This window comes from Pinus tabuliformis, chromosome J, assembly GCF_031772625.1.
Source record: "Pinus tabuliformis cultivar Carrire ecotype Pingquan chromosome J, CPIR1, whole genome shotgun sequence".
NCBI lineage: Eukaryota > Viridiplantae > Streptophyta > Pinopsida > Pinales > Pinaceae > Pinus > Pinus tabuliformis.
This window is the reverse complement of record NC_142295.1, coordinates 986,341,750-986,363,339: the sequence shown is the minus strand read 5'-3', so window position 1 is coordinate 986,363,339 and position 21,590 is coordinate 986,341,750.

Genomic DNA, 21,590 nt, shown 5'->3' with positions numbered 1-21,590 from the left:
AAGGATAGGGGAAGGTTTATGAACATCAGGATACAAGTTTTGCCGATGATTTGACCGTCCAAGAGAAATTGCCTTCAAAACCCTAGGAGAGGGAAATGACCTTACCTAGGCGCAACTAAAGCATGAACAAGGTGTAAAATGACTCATTAGACACTGAGATGATAATGACAACCCTATGAATGATGATAAACTCAGCTGATTGGTGACATGGACCAACATTTGGACAAATTTAGGAGTGAAAGCAAACCCTAGACCTAATGCCTAGTGACCAAATTTTGCTTGAAAACTCTTTGAAATGACAAAATTTGACCTGGACACTCTGAGACCACTTTTTAAGAGCATATATGATCACTGGAGGAAGGCTGGAAAGACTGACACTAACAGGGACCATACTAGGTTGTACAAAGTCTCATATTGCAACCTTGAGTTGGATGAAATTTTGATAGGTTAATGTATCAATTAATGAAGCTCGTGTCTTTCAAAATTCCTTATGATATTACTAATCCTCATAATCCATTTAGGGTTGCTAGCATTTTTGAGAGGGATGTTAATTTTTCTTATTTAGATGGGTTATATATTTTTAATAGTATTTGTAAATGAATTTATTTAATCATCTTTTTTTTAGTCCTATTGCTAAAGATTACATTTTAACATGGTTGGTTAACATGTTTTCAAAGAAATTTTGAGAAATTGAAATGACATTTTCTTGAAAATCCCTAAATACCTAACTTGAGTTGTTGAAGGAAATTGTCAAATTGTATTTTAACCATCCTTTTGTTGAGGAAAGGGGAATTCAAACATGGTTAGTTCATATTACCTAGATCATATTCTTTAATGACAAATTGTTATGAATGAGAGTTGGAAATTTGTGAAGATTCATCTTATGACTTATTACCACTTAATTTTTTCTTGCACCTAAATCTTGCTATTATTATAATTATTATTTTTTTCGTCATCCATTGCTGTTATTTTAACCGCTCTTTATTATACAATTTTGAAATTTCTTTGGCAAAATTATTTTCTCAAATTTTAATGCAAAACACAAATTTCACCTCTTTGTAAAGATTTCATAGATATAAGCTTATGAAATTTCAAGTTTAAGGCTACTATGAAATAGAAGTATACAACTACAGTAGAAAAGAATACAATATTTCACTTTCTAACAACCCTATCTTTTAAGCAATCCAATGAGAAATGATAACAAAGCAATTTATCCTAGATAAACTAGATTTAAAATTTCACTTTTCAACAATTATAACAACAACAAAAGAATAGGTATATCAACAACAAAACAATCCTTAAATTGATGTCAAATTGCTCACCAAATTTTCATTTTAATTTTGCCCAATCATCAAGACATTTATAGCTATAAATAACAACGCATGAAGAACAAAGATTACTAAAAATTCAACTATGGCAAATGCACAAGTTTTGGACAGTTGAAAACTTTGTCAATGTGCTAAAGAGAAGTTCAAGTACAAGACATAGCCATCTCTTAAGGCTAGTACAAACCCACTAGCTCTCTAAAACACTAGCTAGGGAAAACAGGGAAAACCCTAGTTCAACCAAGGAGCTCCAACATGCAAGAATCAGTCTAACAATTCCTCAAAATCAAAACATCACATTCTTCTTTTTTTATCTGCCAAATATATCCCAAGATTTTATCACAAAACCTTGATTTGAAATATCCTAGTTATAAACCCTAATTCTGGACTTCCAAAGTGCTCCAAGATACCCCAAGAAGACCAAATAATAATTCTAAGAGAGAGAGAGAGAGAGAGTATAATGAAGATAGAGAGAAGACTAGTGCACACTCCTCTCTTGGTCACATCTCAACATAAGAGTGAATACAAGATGAGTGTATGTGATATATAAATTATCATCTCCAATGTCTCATCCACAAGAGTAACCCCTAGTCACTGGAGCAATCTCCAAACTAAGACATCTCCCTTCCATAACTTCTCCTAGGGGTTCCTCATGAACTCATGAACCCTAGCAGAACACTCCAAGAAGAAAAGTACAAAGAGAAGTACAACGATGAAAATAAATGAGAATGACTCTCTCATTCCTCTATAAATATGAGAGGCAAGAGAGGCCAACAATACAATGTGGAGCCTTTACAAGCAACCTATAATGAGCACTTGTAGGCCAACGCAAGTGAAGTGCCCCACTCCAGAGTAAAACTATCAAGCTCCAAGGTGATGCTATACACAATAAAGACTCTATGATCGTGTAACTACACAAGGCATGTCCATATCTCTCCATTACAATCCTCCATAGACTTCATCAATTCTCCTAAGTAATTTACTGCATTGTATCATCTACCCCTTGCAAGAACATTATTGCAGCCCAAGCATACTTGAACCAAATCCAAGCCTTCAAATAGGAATGCAAATAACTCCACACTATCTAGTGCTTGTTTCCCTCCTTCAAGATGCACAACGCTCCTCCCATGTATGGTGTTCTCCAAGTAAAAAGTGAGCTCTCCATATGGCCACAATGAAGAGCATCCACCAAATTGTGAAGAGAACTCCAACACTTAAGGGAAGAGTGCCGAGTAGCACTAAAGTCAAACAATCACTAAGCAATCAATCTCCACCATGCAAATACATCATGGACCATCTCCCATGTGTAAATACATCTCAAACCATTTAGGGGATAAATACATGCGATGTACCTCGAATCGCATGAAGCACCCCAAAACATGGTGTAAACACTTTTGGAAGAAACCCTAAAAGCTTACTATTACCATAAAATATCCTACTATTTCATGCTTTCTACAAAAAACACAAAAGACAAAACTAAGAGATAGTGACTATACCTAGTTTAGAGTTCAACTTTCCATGGAGTTATTGGGCCTTTATCTAAGGTCTCTTCCGCCATTGGATTGGTAGAAACAACATGCCTATCAGACACACTTTAGAGTTCCTAAACTTGTTTGGGGAAATCAGATTGGAGAAGGATGTGGTTGACATCCTCTTCCTCTTTAAAACAAACATTCAACCTTGATGGACCAACAACTCTCTTTCCAAGGGTGTCCAATGGCAAAAATTTCCCTTTCATTGCCAACCAAGAGAAGGCAACTATGTTAACCCATATTGTAAGAAACCATGTATTTTTCAAATTGGGGATTTACGTGTTTATAAGTCTTTGTTCTTCGTAATGCTTATGAAATAACCATGTTTTACAATATACATTCCTTTCCCTTTAGAGCTCTAGCACAACACATCATTTCATTTGCAATGTTATTTCTCATGTTTTACAATATTCGTTCCTTTCCCTTTAGAGCTCTAGCACAACACATCATTTCATTTGCAATGTTATTTCTATTAGGTAGTTCCCTTGTGCAATATTGTGTTCTTCCTCCACTCCATAATGGGTTTGCATCGACAATCCTTTATTTTGACTCAATTAAGACACATTATTTACTTCATTATTGGTTCTATAATTCTTATGTTCTTGAGTGGTTGATGTTGGTTCCATAGACCCTCTCAAAAATTTGTTGTTCCCCCATCATCAATGCCCCAAAATGGGCAATTATATGTCACATATTTGCTTTTAAGTATATTGTTCCATATGTTGGATCCTCTGGTTGGAGAGGTTCCCTACAATATCTTTCAAATCTTTGTTTCCTAAAAAGTTTTCCTTTAAGAGTTTACTCCATAATGAGTTATAGGCTTTTTGATGAACCTTTGACACAATTTTGAGTTCATATCCTTTTTCACCATTTCCATTCTTCTAATGCTTTCCCTCTTGCTCATTTTAGCTTGCCTTTTTTTCAAGTAAATGCCCATTTTTTAATTCTTTGTTCTTTTCCAATGATTTTTTTTTTTAAATCGTTTCAGTCCCTTGAAAGGTTGTTAAAGATGTGGAAAGGATTGAAATTTCATACATTGTATGGTGGAGAATACACATGGGATAAGGGTATTTCTTTCAGATATGGTTAGAAATAAATTCATCCAATAGTTAAGCTTGCTTTGATTTTATTTGTGATTAGAGTCTAATCCAATGCATCATGTGCTTAACATAAATGAGGCAATATAAGCTTCATAGGAAATTCTGAATTTTGGAATGCTAGGATCTCTTTAATTCCTCTTTCAGTCTTGGATTCACATTTATGAAGTGGAATTTTTATTTTTTATTGTTGTTCTCTTGGTCTAATTTATCTTCAAAGGAGTTGAAAATATTTAATAATATTTTAGCCTCCCTAATGTTGACCTCTTGAGGGAGTGATGTGTTATTCACAAATTGAACATAAGTGATTTTAGTGGAATTAGAAAATACGTTTAAACCTTTGACTTTGCTTAAGAGTCTTGCTTGAGATAATGCTCTACCTAAGGCTTCGACAATGATGATGAAAAGAGAGGGTGAGTGGGGGTGACCTTATTCGAGACATACTAAGAAATTGAAAAAAATGGATGAATTGATGAGAGTAAAGACAATTAAGGAGCATTCAGTACACCCACTAAACCATGTTTGATTGAATGCAAGTTTTAGTTAAATTTCTCTTAGGAAGTTAGAGTGGATTATTATAAGCTTTAGCCAAATTAAGTTGATAAACATGCCTTTATCCTTTCCAACTATTAGGTGGATAGACTTTTGATCTAAGATAGAAATTAGTGATGTTTTGAGGGTTATTTTAAAGTTATGACATCCATTTTTGAATCAATGTTTTAAATTAGACTAATGTGGCAAACCATTAGGATAATTTGAAAATTCTTCCAAAAATGGATGTAATAATTTGAAAATAACCCTCATACAATTATATCAACTGTGGAGACCAAGGTTTGATATACTTAGTAATATGTTTGTGTAACAAATACTTGATCATCAAAGAGATATTTTGTCTGAGAGTAAATAGTTTTTGCAATGCTTTTGTAGTTGTTACATTAGGAAAGCAATGTGTATGAATCAAAATTAAAGGAAACCTTCTAGTTTGAATGAATGTGAGAAAAATAGAATTTAAGGCCTAAGTATTTCACTTAAGTTTCTTATTCTTCTACTACAACATATATTTTTCAATTATATACTACAACTTTTAGTAAAATTCATTTGAGAAGTAATATGGCTTGGGTATTATCTTCCTTTTCAAAGAAAAAAAGACCTCTTGCAACTTCTTTTTAGTGATGAGGGCTAAAAAATTTGCATTCATTTATAATATTTTGGATTTTATCTATAAGGGTTACTTAGCTGGTAGGATATTTGATTCATGGATTTATTAGCAAAGTTTTGAAAACAAATTAAGTTTCCTTGCAAATTTGAGTATGACTTTCATGTATAGAGTTGTTCGATTTAATTATAACTTTACTTTTGTTTATCTTCTAAGAATTTTGATGAAAAAAGAGTAAATTTACAGCTCCATCATTCAAGAAAACGATGAACTCTTGTTTCATACTTTACCCTTTAATACTATCTCGAAGATTAACCATCTTTACCTCTAGTTCATGTTTTTATTTGACAATGTTTCTAGAACCTCATTGTTCCATTGTTTAAGTGTTATCTTCAAATATTAAAGCCTTCTGAAAATTATGAACAATATTGTACCCCTAATTCGTGAATCTTAATTCCAACATTCAACTTTTTCTCCCTAGGTTCAAATGATCAAACTACATCTATTCCAAATTGAACAAGATGTTGTTAGGTTTTCCTCTAACTGAATGATCAATACAAATAAATCAATGGTTTGATTCAAAGCCTTTACTAATCCAATCATCTCTTGATAAAAATATATATAGGCTCTCCATCATAAATCCCCACCTTATATTCTATTATTCTAGAAAAAGTTTTAATTCTATGGTTTTAAATTTATAGCGGATTTGAACTTTAAAACACTACCAAAACATATCATGTTTCCTAATGATCCTTCTTTATTTTCATGGACTATCAAAATAAGGTTAAGATCTCCTCTTAATATCCATAAGGTCTCATAGTTAAAAGAAATTCCAATAATAACAAAAACATATAGGCTTAGGCATTTCCATATTAGACCCATAGATGGTGATAGCAATGGGAAAGTACCGAATTTTTTAACATATGTGCATATTTATCTAAAAAAAATCCTTGAATAACTAGCAAAGTCTCCAAATTGTTTTGGTTAACCCATATTAATAAGAAGCACAAGGGCCTATTATGGATTCATTTTTCCCGTCTCCAAGTTTGTGATTTTTTTGTAGAAATTTCTAATCTAAGGAAATTGATGCAAATTAATAAATTTCACCTCACACTAATCTTCTCATATCTAGTATGTGTGAACTTTCATCCTTAACCGGATCTAAAGTATTAATTCCAACAACAAAAAACATAAAATACTTCACTTCTTTTCCACCCAAATCACTAAGTGGCCCAAAAGAAAAGATAGCAAACAAGTGTACTTCAATAGCAATAAGTCTTTTCCCTTAAGGCACACATTTCCATGCATATAATAGATATGAAATTACATTAATATGGTAGAATTCATAGTACTAAATCCACCCTCTTATCTTGAAAATGTATGTTAAATTACTTCACAATTTCAATTGTATGTTGGGTGAACAATAAGTGTTGGAAATTATCCAATCAAGAAGACAATAAAAGTTGAAATCAATTTTCAAGTACACAATGATTGGGCACCTTAAACACTTCACTAATATATTTTTGAGATGAATTACATGTATACACCTATATCTTACCACAAGAAAGTACAATTTCAAGATCTCCAAACCATAGCTAGGGAAACCATGAAAGCCTAGCCTTCTCCACTAAACACCCTCCTTTGGTGTTTACACTTGTATCCCATAATTGTGTAAAGTTTATACTTATCTTGCCTCTTCTATTAGAATAACAAGTAGCAATACTATCTTTTTCTCCATAGGGTTTATGATCTAGATTGGATCATTATATTGTTTTTCATCCATCTCGATGCATTCAGAGTGGAAAAAGTAGAGGAATAAGTTCACAAGACCGTTATTACCGACGGGATTCAATTTGGCAAAACAGGGTTTGAAACCTTCTGGGAGAATTTTGAGGCATCAAATGACATTTTTTGGGGGTAAAACTTTTCCTATTTAGCACCACAACTTTTAATTCTATTATACACACAAATATATTTCCAACGACGCAAGAATCACGTCAATCAGAGTCTGTATGTGAAAGTTATGCCACTTGGAAGTTGACCTTCCTGTTTTCACCACCATGGTTCGAGAGGATGTCGCGCCAACCCCCATTATTCATGGAAAAAGGGGCTAGACACATGATTATGATGTAAAATACTCTAGAATATTCTATATTGTAACTTTGTTTAGAGTTGATGTAGTTCAACTTAACCACCAATAGGGTATTAGGTTGTGTTATAATCGGGCCACTAGGAGGAAGAGGAATTCCATTATTTCAAGTGCATTTGTTCCATAGCTAAGAAAAAATAACCAAGATGGATAGGAGGTAGAGAAAACAGAGAGGATTTGTGCACTGTAGTAACCCATGGGCCACAATCCATACTTCTTTGTACTTATAACCATATTTCCAGACAAAGAATGAAAGCAGAGTGACCTCACCTTCTAGCTGGGTTTTTTCCCAAAAGGGTTTCCCAGAGCATATCTTGTGTCTTATGTTTTTGTGTGTGAGATTCTATTTTTATGTTCTCTATTTTCTAGATAATTTCCATTCGCATGCATCCACTAATTACAGTAAATTCTACAGATATAGAAATATAATAAAACTGTAATAATGTAGAATATCAGATTTTTAATATATTATTATCAGATCTATTGTGACAAACTGTCTAGTGGAACATCCACGACAGTTTACATATCATATTAGTATCAGAGCAAGTTTCTTTGGGTATTTTGTGGAGATTTACAGGGGATCGAGGTCGGCAGGAATGAAAATAGTAAAATCCTAGTCATGGCCTATGAATTTGTAAATGGCCCTCATGATCTTGTAGAGGTGAGGTTTTCTCTGTTGGAACAACAAGTCACAAATATAAATTGCAATGTAAACCTCCTCATGGTGACCTTGAGCAATAAGCTTGGGATATTTGGAGAAGATGGGGGTTCAAATGTAGAGGAAAAGTCAGAAGGGGGATCGGGAGATCGGGAAGAAACAAAGAACCAGCCAAAGAAAGAACTTGTAAAAGATCAACCCAGTTCATGTCTCGTGAACCAATCATAGTCTCTACTTAAAATGGAAGAAAAATTTGATATCAAGTCATAGTAGAGTGAGATCAACACTCTGAAGTTGAATCATTGGTTGCAACAACTAAAAGTTTATTTCAATGTCCATCAAATTGAGGAAGGACAAAAGATCTCATTTGTGTGGCTGAAATTAGAGGGCCATGCACTGAATTGGTAGGAGAGCCACACAAAGACCCTAAGTTTGGAGGGAGAACCTCTAGTGACTAAGTGGAACAACTTCAAAACCCTCATTAAGTCATAGTTTTATCCTATTGGGTACGTAGAGGGCTAGTGGATCTTGTGGCACTACTTTAGGAAAAGTTGGGCCAAAGTGTGCAGGAGTACACTACAGAGTTCATAAATATGGTTATAATGTTGGGTATCTCTCCAAAGAATTCAAATGTACTCCTCAAGTATTTGGGGGTTCTGCACCACCATCTATGTGAGCAAGTGATGTTGTTCAAGTCCAAATCGGTGGACGAGGCTTGTGTATAGCCATAATACCTGGAGAACATAGGCCTGAAGAGAGCACAATCAAGTGGATCGAAGCAGAAGGAGAAACATGATGCTTCTAAGGAGATAAAGAAGAACAAAAAATGGGGAAAATGAAAAAATACGACAACCACAACACACCAATGCAAAGATCCTAGCAAACAATGCAACCACTGCAACATTGATGGCCATACAAAGGAGAAGTTTTGGAAGTTGCATCCAAAGCTAAACTTGAAGAACAAGAAGAAAGATAATAATATGAATAATATCATGGCCACTGATTCGAGCAACCAAGTTGCAAGCAACTCGGACATGGATGAGAAGATTGTTTGTATGTTAGTTCATAAGGAGTTGAATCTGAGCAACCTTCAACAATAGGAAGAGAAAGAAATGACCAAACTCTTCCATATAAAGATACAGGTCAAGAAGACAAATATTGATGCTTTGTTTGACTCAGGATTGGAGGAGAATCTCATTGTAGTAGAGAAATAAGTTAGGGCTAGAAGTTCTTGATCATCCAAACCCATATCCACTAGGATGGGTAAATAAGGATGCAGAGCTGAAGGTAACAAAACAATGAAAAATTAGATTTTCTATCAGTGCTGATTTTATTGATGAAGTATATCTAGATGTAGTTCCCCTTGATGTATGTGGAGTTGTGTTTGGGAGTCCATACATGTACATGCAAGATGCAATATTCATGAGGAGATCCAATCAGTATCATATTGTCAAGGATGGAAATTGTTCATCATCAACACGCACAAAGGTAAGTCAAAAATTCCAGTAGTAAGTGATAGCTAAGCCAAGAAATCGACCAGTTATAGCAAGAAGTATGTTTTATTAATTTTAAGAGAAATTTAGCCTACAGAGGAGTCAATAAGAGGCAAGGCATCCTTGGAGTGGTGTACTAAGGAATAGAAACAACAATTGGAGGAGTTGTTACACGAATATAGGGATGTGTTCTAAGAGCCTAAAGGTTTACCACCTCAGAGAGAAGTGATGAACAAGATCCAACTATTGCCAGACTCTCCATTTCCAAATATTAGGTTGTACATGAATTCTGTTATAGAAACAAGTGAGGTGAAGAGTGCAACATCTACTGGAACAGGGTGTCATTCAACTGAGTACATCACCATGTGGGTCACCCACAATCATTGTGCCAAAGAAGGATGGGACTTGATAGATGTGTATAGATTACAGGGCATTGAACAAAATCACACTCAAGAATAGATACCCCCTTTCCATGATAGACAATTTTTTGGATCAATTGAAACAAGAAAAATACTTCACTAAGATGGACTTGAAGATTGGATATCACGAGATTCGAGTAAAATAAGAAGATACCTAGAAGACTGCCTTCAAAACCAGGCAATATCTGTATGAGTGGTTAATCATGCCATTTGGCCTATGTAATACACCAACTACTTTTATGATATTAATGAATGATGTACTGCGCCCTTTTATAGATTCGTTTTTTATTGTCTATCTGGATGATATACTGGTATATAGTGCTACCTAGGAGGAGCCTATTTCATATTTGATGTAGGTGCTGGAAACATTGATGAAGCACCAATTGCTAGCAAATTTCAAGAAGTGCGAGTTTGCGCAGTAGTCTTTGGTGTATGTGATTGGTGGAGGAGAGTTGAAGATATATCCTTCAAAGATGGAGGCCATCATGAAATGGCCAGTGCCTATCAATGTTTATGAGGTTAGGAGTTTCATTTGGGTAGCACAGTACTTGAGGAATTTCATAGCCTCATTTTCAGTGGTAGCAACAGTGCTCCGCATCATAATAGTAAGTGGCAAGAGTTTCCAATGTGGAAAAGGTCAACAGAAGGCTTTCGAAGAGCTAAAGAAGAAGATTAGTCAAGCACCCATTCTAGCATTACCAAACTTGCAATGAAAATTTGAAGTGGAGACAGATGCAAGTGGGTATGTTATGTGAGCTTTCTTGATGTAGGGAGGAAGGCCTGTATCCTAGCATTTTGAAGTATTTCACGGGGTAGTTCTTAACTACCCTACTTGCGACAAGGAGCTCTATGCCATGGTGCAAGATGTGAAGAAGTGGAAGCACTATCTGATGGGAAAGGAGACTGTAATCCACATAGATCACCAACCATTACAGTAATTGCAAGCCCATAGTAAGCTACAACATATTAGGCATTACAAGTGGATGGGGTTTTTACAACAGTTCCATCTGGTGATCAAGTATAAGAAGGGCAACACAAACAAGTTGGTCAATATGATTCCAAGGCCACCCGCATCAAAGATAAAATCTTTGGAGACTCTTATGCACATGGATCCATCCACCCATGATGCATACACAGCGGAATATTTAGAGGATGAGGACATTAAGGAGGTGTATCAACAGTTGTAGAGTTAGAGTCATGTGTACGATGGAAACAACATCGTTGACTACCATCTCCAGGATGGGTTACTCTACAGGTTGGATAAGCTATGTGTTCCTAAAGGTGAGTGATTGCCACTGAGAAGAGAGGCCCACACCTATAAGGTCTATTGACAAGGTTAATCCTCTCTGTGGACAAAGACGATCCCTCTATCCCAATGAGTGGGTCTAGCAATTGAAGTTAAAATCAACTAGATATCTTCCTAGATTATAATTGAAAAGTAGAACGAGAGAGATGACCTACCTCGTTCTGATGCTATTCCGGTTTCCTTTGTTGAGAGCCTTGAACCGCTTGTGTCACAGACTTGTTCCTTCTTCTCTTAGCGCTTATGTACCTACACAAGTGATCAAGAGACAACAAAGCATGCCAAAACCAATAGAAAATCCAATAATAACATACTTAGTTGATCAAGGAATGCCAAGCTAGTACATACATGAACACATATACTTTGGGAAGATGAACCAACAGTTTTATATTATTTAAAGAATAAAGGGAAGCTTGCAACCATAGCCTTGATGTTAAAAGTCTCTCCTTGAGTGGTAATCCAAATCCAAGCCAAGAAACTCTCCAAACACTCCTTATCCAATTCTAATGAATAGCCTCTAAGCACAAGCTCAACATAGGGGTGCAAATGGACATAGACCAACCCAGCCTCTAACCTGACCAACCATTTCGGAATGGGAGAGGATAAATTTATAGACTGGGAAAAGGAATTAGGACTTCTCCAAAGATAGGATTAGGCCCACATCTTAAGGAGGTAGCTCATAGGGATAAGACAAAGAGGTCAAGTTAGGAGGATTCGACCTCATCTATGCAAAACCACCTCTAGCTCACCGCTCTGGAAGCTTCTAGATCACCAAGCTTCTCATCTTCTTTGGGAAAATTTCCTTTTTGGGATCATCGCAGGTATACAAGTAAGCAGAGTGATGTCATCATGGGTTGAGTATAGTGCAACATGCGATCATCACGGTTTTTGTCCTCATAAGAGAGATGATCCTCAAATTAGGTTTAAAGAGCTATTTCCTCCAGGGGAAGCTCAAGGAGTTTTCCAATCAATGTCTTAGGAAGGATCTGAACTGCATATATGAATGAGTACACTGTATTATGGTCATATTTTGGACACTTCGGTGTATGTCACTGGGAAGTGTAGGGGGTGTGACAAAATACCGTGTAACAGATGCCCCCTAAAGCATGAAGGCAGAACGAGGAGTGATGGCTGAGATGCTTTACGAGCTTTTGCACGGACGAGGTTACACACTGTCAGGAGACCTATAAATCAAGGACGCATATACATATACATATTTGAGATCAAGACATGAATCTATGACATGGACACAACCATCCAAATGATGAAGAATATATGAAAAGATCCATGGCATGGGCGCAGCCATCCAATACAAAAGGATCATCTGTAATCTAAGATCCAAGCCATGGACGCAGCCATCTGATATAGAAGGATCATCATAAATATAAAGTCTCACGGTATGGTCACAGTCATCCGTATAGTAGAAACATGTGTACAATCATGAATAACATATAACTCCATGCAGCCTAAGACATATCAAAAAAGACTCATGGTCTTTCGCTCCATCCCGACCAGAACAAAGTACGAATTCTAACATGCGAATGAACGTGTCACAGTCGAACATGCTAGAAAACCACTTGATTACCGGCCATTGATGTATACCATTAACAGGCACAAGAGGAACCACCCATAATGACAATGGATCTGAAGGTACGGAAATACAATCCGTGAATGTGATAATGAAGTTGAAGTCAAACACTCGTGGAATCATTTGATTGAAGGCCAATGATGAAAACCTGTTGTTGAGTGAGAAGAACTTGCCATTAAGGCATGCAAGCTCTAAGGTACTGAGAGGGAGTTTCTAAGTCATCTTCCTAGATAATGAGCTGAAGTCGACAGGAAGTGACCTGTCGAAGGAGGGTCACAATGATTCCCTCATCGTCAACACGAAACAAGGAAACAAAGTGGAATAAGTTTCAAGGCTGTAACAATGACTCAAATAGTGTATAGGTAAATAACTGCAGATTGGACTTCTCTTGAACATATTGGTGACATGACTCCAGAGTGTGGCAACATTAGACTCAACATAGGACCAAGGGTCATAATGATGAGGCGAAAAAGTTAGATGAGAGGCAAAAATGGATAACCCAGACCCGGAGGGAAAGTGACTGAGTGAGGATATCCCAAACCCTGCACAAGAGAAAAAGAGCGTCATTTTCAAGAGCGACATGCTACCAATACAAAGGATGTTTTATCTTCACTTCCCCCCGCTATTTCTAGCGAGTACCTCTTTATTTTTACACAAGCTTAAAGAGGATACCATATGCTTATCGTATAAGTTCACCCTTCGGATGAATCCATCCTACTAAGTTTTATGAGCCCTAGGAAGGAGAATCTTGGTCTCGTCATGGTGACGAGTCTTTCGTCGTAAAGTTTTAACGAGTCTGACGTAAGAATAACTTGGTATCTTTTTCACATTTAGAGAGTTTGAAAAAGAGACGAAAAAGAAAACTCCATCATGTCCCTTTTCATAATTTGTCCCTCGAATCTAAAAAGGTAGAAAAAAATATTCGAGAGAACCTCTTAGCCATGTTCAACTAAGGTGTCCCTTTTTTGTAAATAGTCAATCTCAGCCCGAAAAATGGGTAAACGTATACTGAAACGACATCGATTCATTTACTTTAACGAGTTCAAAATGACAAGTAGTCGGAAATCTTTTCATATTTTTGGAGTCTGAAAAGAGATGAAAGATTACTCCTCCCGGAGGAACGAGTGGTAAAAAATGATAGCAACTGGTTCCGATAATGATGGAACTGCTCAAAACATGTAATGGTTAAGAGGCTGGCTAATAAGACCACTCATCGCAGATGTTCCTCAGGCACAAGCAAACAACCGAGTGAAAGCATATGATCGGCTAAAGAGATGGTGACGATGGAATTAAAGAACCAAGGTTCATCTGGAAAAAATCGGCTGATAAAAACGATAATCACGAGATGTAAAGCGAGAATGGTTTCATTTTTACACAAGCTTGAAATGGAGACAAACTATGCTTGGATTTGGTTTCATTTTTACACAAGCTTGAAACAAAGATAAACTATGCTTGAGATAATTTTGCATGCCCCCAACATAATGAATCAAATCGAGGTACATGCCCCCCAAGCTTCATTTCATTCAGCTAAGGGATGGAATGAAGGTTCACGTATGAGATCAAGTTAAAGATTCAACTAGGATTTTACGAGATCTAATCAAAGACTCGAATTGGAAGGGGATTTGTTTCATTTTTTAACAAGCTTAACACATGAAAAAGAACCATGCTCATAACCTATTTCATTTTTTAACGAGGTTGACATATTAAAAGAACTATCCTCATGGCCCTTGTTTCATTTTTAACGAGCTTCACACAAGATAAGGAACTCTGCTCCATCCCTTGTTTCATTTTTTAATGAGCTTGACACAAGACAAATAATTCTTCTCCTGACACCTTGTTTCATTTTTACCGAACTTGACACAAGTAAAGGAACTATGCTCAATGATCCTTTGATCACAAACCAAAGGAGGCCATGGCTTCCAGGAGGTTCTAATCAGAAGGGAGAACAACACTGGAAGGGATACATGTCCAGGGATCCAAATGAAAAATCGGGTTCCAATGCCCCCAGTACATGGTGTACTACATCACCTACTAGATCATCAGTAAACGTGGGTATGGAATAGGTGGCCACATAATTAACCTGTGGTGGGGGTGATACTGCTTGAACATAAGAACTATTTAGGGATGATGTTTGAGGGGGAGTTGATTCTGGACCAATGAATGTAAGTTGATCAATGATCACAATGTTTCCTTCATTTGGGAAACACATCACTCGAAAAGGGGAGGAACCAAGAGCTCCCATGACATAAACATAGTCACAACCAAGGAGTAGATTAAAATGTAAAGGGCCTTAGACAACCATCACGTCTATATAGATAGTCTTTCCTCCTAGAGTAATAGGAAACTTAGGAAGGATTCCTAACGGTTGAATGGTTCCTCTCTTAAAAGCTAACATATTCTGGGTGACGGGGACAAGATGAGGAGAATCCAAAGCTTGCCAAGCAGTTAAGGACAGGATGCTAACAGATGGGCCCTCGTCTATTACTGTGCTAGGTACAAACATATGGTAAGCCTATATTGTAGTCGGGAAAGGCACATAAGATGGAAGGAGATATCCTACCAGTCGACTCCAATCAAAATAAGTGACTAAACTACTCAGAGGGGGTGTCGTAGGAACATGAGAGCTACCCTCTTGCTCGATGGGAATAGGAGAAATGTTCTCATGCACCTCGGGAACAAGATGATTTCTATCCATTTCATTCGAAACTGAAGAAACTAGAAGAACTTGCGCAATATGAGGTTCACCCTCTACTGGAAAGGTACGGTTAACTGAAGGTAGAGTTAAGTCTACTAGTTTCTCAATCAATGGTTGGTCGAGAACGGACTCACTTTTAGAGAGAGTGGGATTGACCAAAGATGACTTTTGATTAATCACTAGATCAACTAGTGAAGGATAAGGGGAAAGCTTTCGATACCCAGTCAGAAGACGAGGTTGAGAAGCTGTAAGGTTTTCCAACTAAGAGGACAAAGGTGAATGGGATGATTACCTTCACACAACTTACAAGGAAATTTGACTTTTCCCTTTTTCCCATGAGCTTTGCTGTTACTAGTTGAGGGTTTGTCACCAACATGATTGCGAGAGACTAATGACAAAGGTCGATGTGAACCTGTGGACCACACTTCTAAGACCTTGGGAATACTAGGACAATTCCAAAGAAGGTGGTCACCCTTACATAACATGCAAGGAAATGTTACTTTCTGGGGCTTGTTGGAACATTTTTCTTCATTAGTCACATCCGTAGCAATGAATGCTTGGTTTCCCCTTGCTTATTTTGCTTCTTATTCTTCGTTCTCTTCTTCTTCTTCTTAGCTTCCTGATTACTAGAATCCAAACTTTCACCAGGCGAAGAGGAAGAATGGGATGAAGAAATAGGCGAAGAAGTCAAGGGTCAACTTTAGGACCAACATGAGGTTGATCTTGTTCATGTGGAGGAGAACTTGGTTGAAAAGCAGTTTGGACACTCGGAACCACCGAGGTCGAAAATAAAAAAAATGGCAGACCAATGGTCAATCCAGGGAGGGATAACATCGCCATATAGGGAGCACCAGTATTTCCAAAAGAAGGAAAAGGACAAGGATTCCCATCAGAGGGGATTCCTTGACTAGTAGACTCAGGAAATGTTTCCATTGGTATCAACCTAAGATATACTAAGGAGTATTTCCACTGGAAGAATGCTTGTTCCACGGTCAATTAATTTTAGAATTTGAAACAAAAACTTTTCCTTTTCATGTTTTAAGAGTCGAGAAAAGGACGAAAATGTGACTCTAGTCGCTTTCGTAGGTTTAGCGAGCTTGAAAGGACAAGTTGCTCAATGATATTTTCAAATTTAAGGAGTTAGAAAAGATTGAAATGACTACTCAGGATACTCTAGGCAAAAAGGATTACCAAGTAACCATGAACTGCAATATACACCTCAACAAATAAATTTACCAAGGACTTGACATAGTGAAGGCAATCTCCCAGAATGATGTGTTCGGTGTATCACGTTTACAAGGCGGTAGACTCAACTTCCTATTGATAAAGGTTTGCAACCTATGAGGGTCTCCATTTATATACTCGATGGTACAGGGAACACTAGTCCATGCTAGCGCTGTCTAATGCAAAAGCAAATAACAACTGCTAAGTTTTAAAGACGTTGGAACACGTCTCTAGCCTAGACCACTAAGTATGAAGCGTTAATGTTTCAAATTATCCTTAGATTAGTTGATAGCTTTTAGAGTTGATCTTGGAATTATGTTTCATTTTCAAGGCCTTAACGATGTTACCTAAACACCTCAGATGCAGCTATATGAGAGAAAAAAAATAATTCATTTCAATGAAAGCTAGACTAATCAAAGGAATAAATTTCAATGAATAATGCATCATGCAAAATTCCTTCCACTAACTTTCATTTTCATCTTCCAAATGCCAAAAAATATCCTAGATGCAACTTTTCCGAAAGTAAAATGTTTTTATTTTACTAAGATGCACTTAGATGAACTATGCTTTTTTTTCTTCGTTTTGAATGATTTGATGCACCTAAGACAATTTTTATCTTTCAATCACTGAAAAAATGTAACCTATTCTCAATGATGAATCTCAAAAAATAACTTTTCAATGCAACTAATCTAATGCATTTTCACGAAAAGTAAATTTCAAAATACAAGCTAAAACAGATGCAAACTGATGTTTTCAATGATTTCCACAGAAAACAAGACTCAACCAATCAGCAAAAAAGGCATCTGAATGACACCAACAAGCAGAAAATGATGATCAATGACTAGAAACTCTAGAATTCAGTCAGATTTCACTTCGAAGCCAACGAGACAAATTTTGCAAATTAATCAAGGCAATCAATCAAAACATTGACAAATCCAAGCATACATGATGGGAAAAGACCTTAGGGGCCAAGACACACTGGATTCTAAGGAAGAAATCTTAAAAATTCTCATATTCAAGGATCATCGCTACTTTACATACCCAAACGCGCGATTATCGCTACTTTGCATAGGAAAACCCGTGATGGCATCACTACTTTGTATAACAAAAGTAGTGATGATTTTAGCGTGACCAAAAAATGAAGATTTTTTTTTCATCGCGACTGTAAAGGTAAAAACCGCGATCATCATGACTATAAAGGTAAAAACGCGATGCCATTGTGACTGTAAAGGGTAAACCCACGATGGGCGAGGAATATGGGAAAAAACTAAAACGATTCCAAGAAACAATCCAGACTTAGCACTCTAAGGTAGTAATCAGTGATGGTATAAACCCAAACTGATGCAGACAAGCTGAAAAATCAACGGTTGGTCAAACTAGACAAAAGATCAGGGTGAAAGATTGGATGGAAAGGGTCATAGGCTCCCCAGTGGAGTCACCATTTTGTTGACAAGGTTAATCCTCTCTGTGGACAAAGATGATCCCTCTAGCCCAATGAGTGGGTCTAGCAACTAAAGTGACAATCAACTAGATATCTTCCTATATTATAATTGAAAAGTAGAATAAGAGATATGACCTACCTCGTTTTGATGCTATTTTAATTTCCTTTGTTGAGAGCCTCGAACCGCTTGTGTCACGGACTTGTTCCTGCTTCTCTGAATGCTTATCTACCTACACAAGTGATCAAGAGACAAAAAATCATGCCAAAACCAATAACAAATCCAATAATAACCTACTTAGCTGATCAAGGAATGCCAAGCTAGTACATACATGAACATATATATTCTGGGAAGATGAACCAACAGTTGTATATTATTTAAAGAATAAAGGGAATCTTACAAACATAGCCTTGATGTTGAACGACTCTCCTTGAGTCGTAATCCAAGTCCAAGACAAGAAACTCTCCAAACACTCCTTCTCCAAGTCTAATGAATAACCTCTAAGCACAAGCTCAGCATAAGGGTGCAAATGGACATAGACCAACCCAGCCTCTAACCTAACCAACCATTTGGGAATGGGAGAGGATGAATTTATAGATTGGGAAAAGGAGTTAGGACTTCTTCAAAGATAGGATTAGGCCCACATCTCAAGGAGGTAGCTCATAGGGATATTACAAAGAGGTCAAGTTAGGAGGATTCGACCTCATCTATGCGAAACCACCTCTAGCCCGCCACCCTAGAAGCTTCTAGATCACAAATCTTCTCATCTTCTTTGGGAAATTTGCCTTTTTTGGATCATCGCGGGTATACAATTAAACATAGCAATGTCATTGCGGGTTAAGTATAGTGCAACATGTGATCATTGCGATTTTTGGCCTCATAAGAGCAATGATCCTCAAATTAGGGTTAAAGAGCTATTTCCTTCAAGGGAAGCTCAAGGAATTTTCCAATCAATGTCTTAGGAAGGCTCTGAACTACATATATGAATGAGTAAACTGCATAATGGTCATATTTTTGGCACTTCAGGGTATGTCACAGGGAAGTGCAAGAGGTGTGACAAAATATTGCGTAACAAGGTTGCAGGGCACTTTGGTGTAGGGAATACTGTGGCTAACTTGCAAAGGTATGTGTATTGGCCCAAGATGCAAGAGAAGGTATCTAGGTTCAGAAGAAGATATATGATTTTTTGTACCAGCAAGCCTAGGAATAGGAAACATGGTTTATATCATCCCTTAACTGTACCTATTCATCCTTGGGAACGAATTTCCATGGAATTTCTGGGAGGTTTACCAACAACCAGGAAGGGACATGACTAGCTATTTGTGGTAGTTGACAGGTTCAACAAGAAGTGCGTTATGATGCCCTATAAAAATACCATCAACGGGAAAGAAGCAACAAATTGTTCTTTGGATAGGTCTGGGTGCACTTTGGGATACCAAGGAGCATCGTTTCAAATATGGATACAATATTTCTCAGTGCATTTTGGACTACATTGTGGGAGAGGATGGACACAAAGTTGAAGAGATCTACAACATTAGTAGTCAACAAGACTTTAGTGCAACTTTTGAGGGGATACAACCAGAAGCATATGAAGACCTGGGATGAAAATCTAGTATATATACAAAATTCTTACAATAGAGCAATCCGTGCTTCTACACGAAAGTCCCCATTTGAAACTTGTTTTGGATATTTTCCACCTTCACCTTTGGATATTGCATATGGGTAGAAAGGAGGAGTGAGGGAAGATCTTATAGGAGATGCTTTAAGGGCTGAAAAAATTATAGAGAAGATCAGTCAAATCCATCTATAAGTACAAAAAACACTGCAGAAGTCACAGGAAAAGTCTAAGGCCATGCATGATCGACACAAAACAGATAAATCGTTCAAGGTGGGGGATATAAGATGGCTAAAATTGAACAAGAGAGGCTGCAGGGGCTTGCTAAGGAAAGCTTGGCTCTAAGGTATGGTCCCTTTGAGATATTGGAAAAGATGGGTGATAATTCCTATTGACTCAGTTTACCACCATATATGTGCATTTAATCAAATGTGAATGTAGAGAATTTGAACATGCTAGATTAGGAAGAGGAACAAGTCCTACCTTCTATGGAGGATTTTGCACTAAATGCGTAGGTAGAGTTGACATAAGATATAGTTTTGTAGAATATTTCCAAAACTACAAGACAGGGGTAGCATGACCTTTGGCAAATTGGGTTGAAGGGGAAACTTCCAAGCAAAGCTAAATGTTACACCAAAGAGAAGGTGGAGGAAAATTTTCATAGAACCTTTTGGGGACCAAAATCCTCCCAAAATGGGGAGGTTTGATCCAAATTGGATCATCATATTGTTTTTCATCCATCTCAATGCATTAAAAGTGGAAAAAGTGGAGGAATCAACTCATGGGACCATTTTTATTGGTTGGATCCAGTTTGGCAAAACAAGGTCTGAAACATTCCAGAAGAGTTTTGAGGCATCAAATGACGTTTTTAGGGGTAAAAATTTACTCCTTTAGTGTTGCAACTTTTCATGCTATTACACACACAAATATCTTTCTAATGATGCAAGAAGTGCGTGAATCAGAGTTTGTATACGAAAGTTATGCCACTCAGAAGTTGACCTTCCTGTTTTCATCACCATGGTTCAAGAGGATGTCGTGGCAGCCCCCATTATTCATGGAAAAAGGGGCTAGTCACATTATTTTGATGTAAAATACTCTAGAAGAGTCTATATTGTAACTCTGGTTAAGAGTTGATATAGTCCAACTTAACCACTAGTAGGCTATCGAGTTGTGATATAACTAGGCCACTAGGAGAAAGAGGCATTCCATTCCTTCGAGTGCATTTGTTCCATAGCTAAGAAAAAATAGCCAAGAGGGATAGGAGGTGGAGCACACAGAGAGGATGTAGCAGCCCCTGGGCCATATGCCATACTTCTTTGTACCTGTAGCCATATTTCCAAATGGAGAAATAGAGCAGATCGACCTCACCTTCCAGTTGGGTTTTCTCCTGAAAGTGTTTCCCAGACCATATCTTGTGTCTTATGTGTGTGTGTGATATTTTATTTTGTAATTCTCTATTTTCTACATAATTTCCATTCGCATGCATGCACTAATTATAGTAAAATCCACAGATCTAGAAATTTAATAAAATTGTAATAGTATAGAATTTTAGATTTTTAATATAATATTATTAGATATGTTGTGATGAACTGTCTAGTGGAATATCCACGACATTTTACGGATCAGTTTATCCCAACCCCTAACTCCTTCACTTCCTTGGGGTAAAACCCTAACCCTAAAATTTCTCTTGAATTATCCAAGAACCTTAGTGCTCTAATATAAAGAGAGATGATACAAAGAAGAGAAAGAGAGTAGCACTCCACCCGTCACATCTCTAATCCAAGTGTGTGAATGAAGAAACCACAAGATTAAGTATCATTTCCAACATCAATTTCTCTTCTTATCTTCTCCTAAGGTTTCCTCATGAACACTAAAATCTTGCTTCTTACAAGGCATC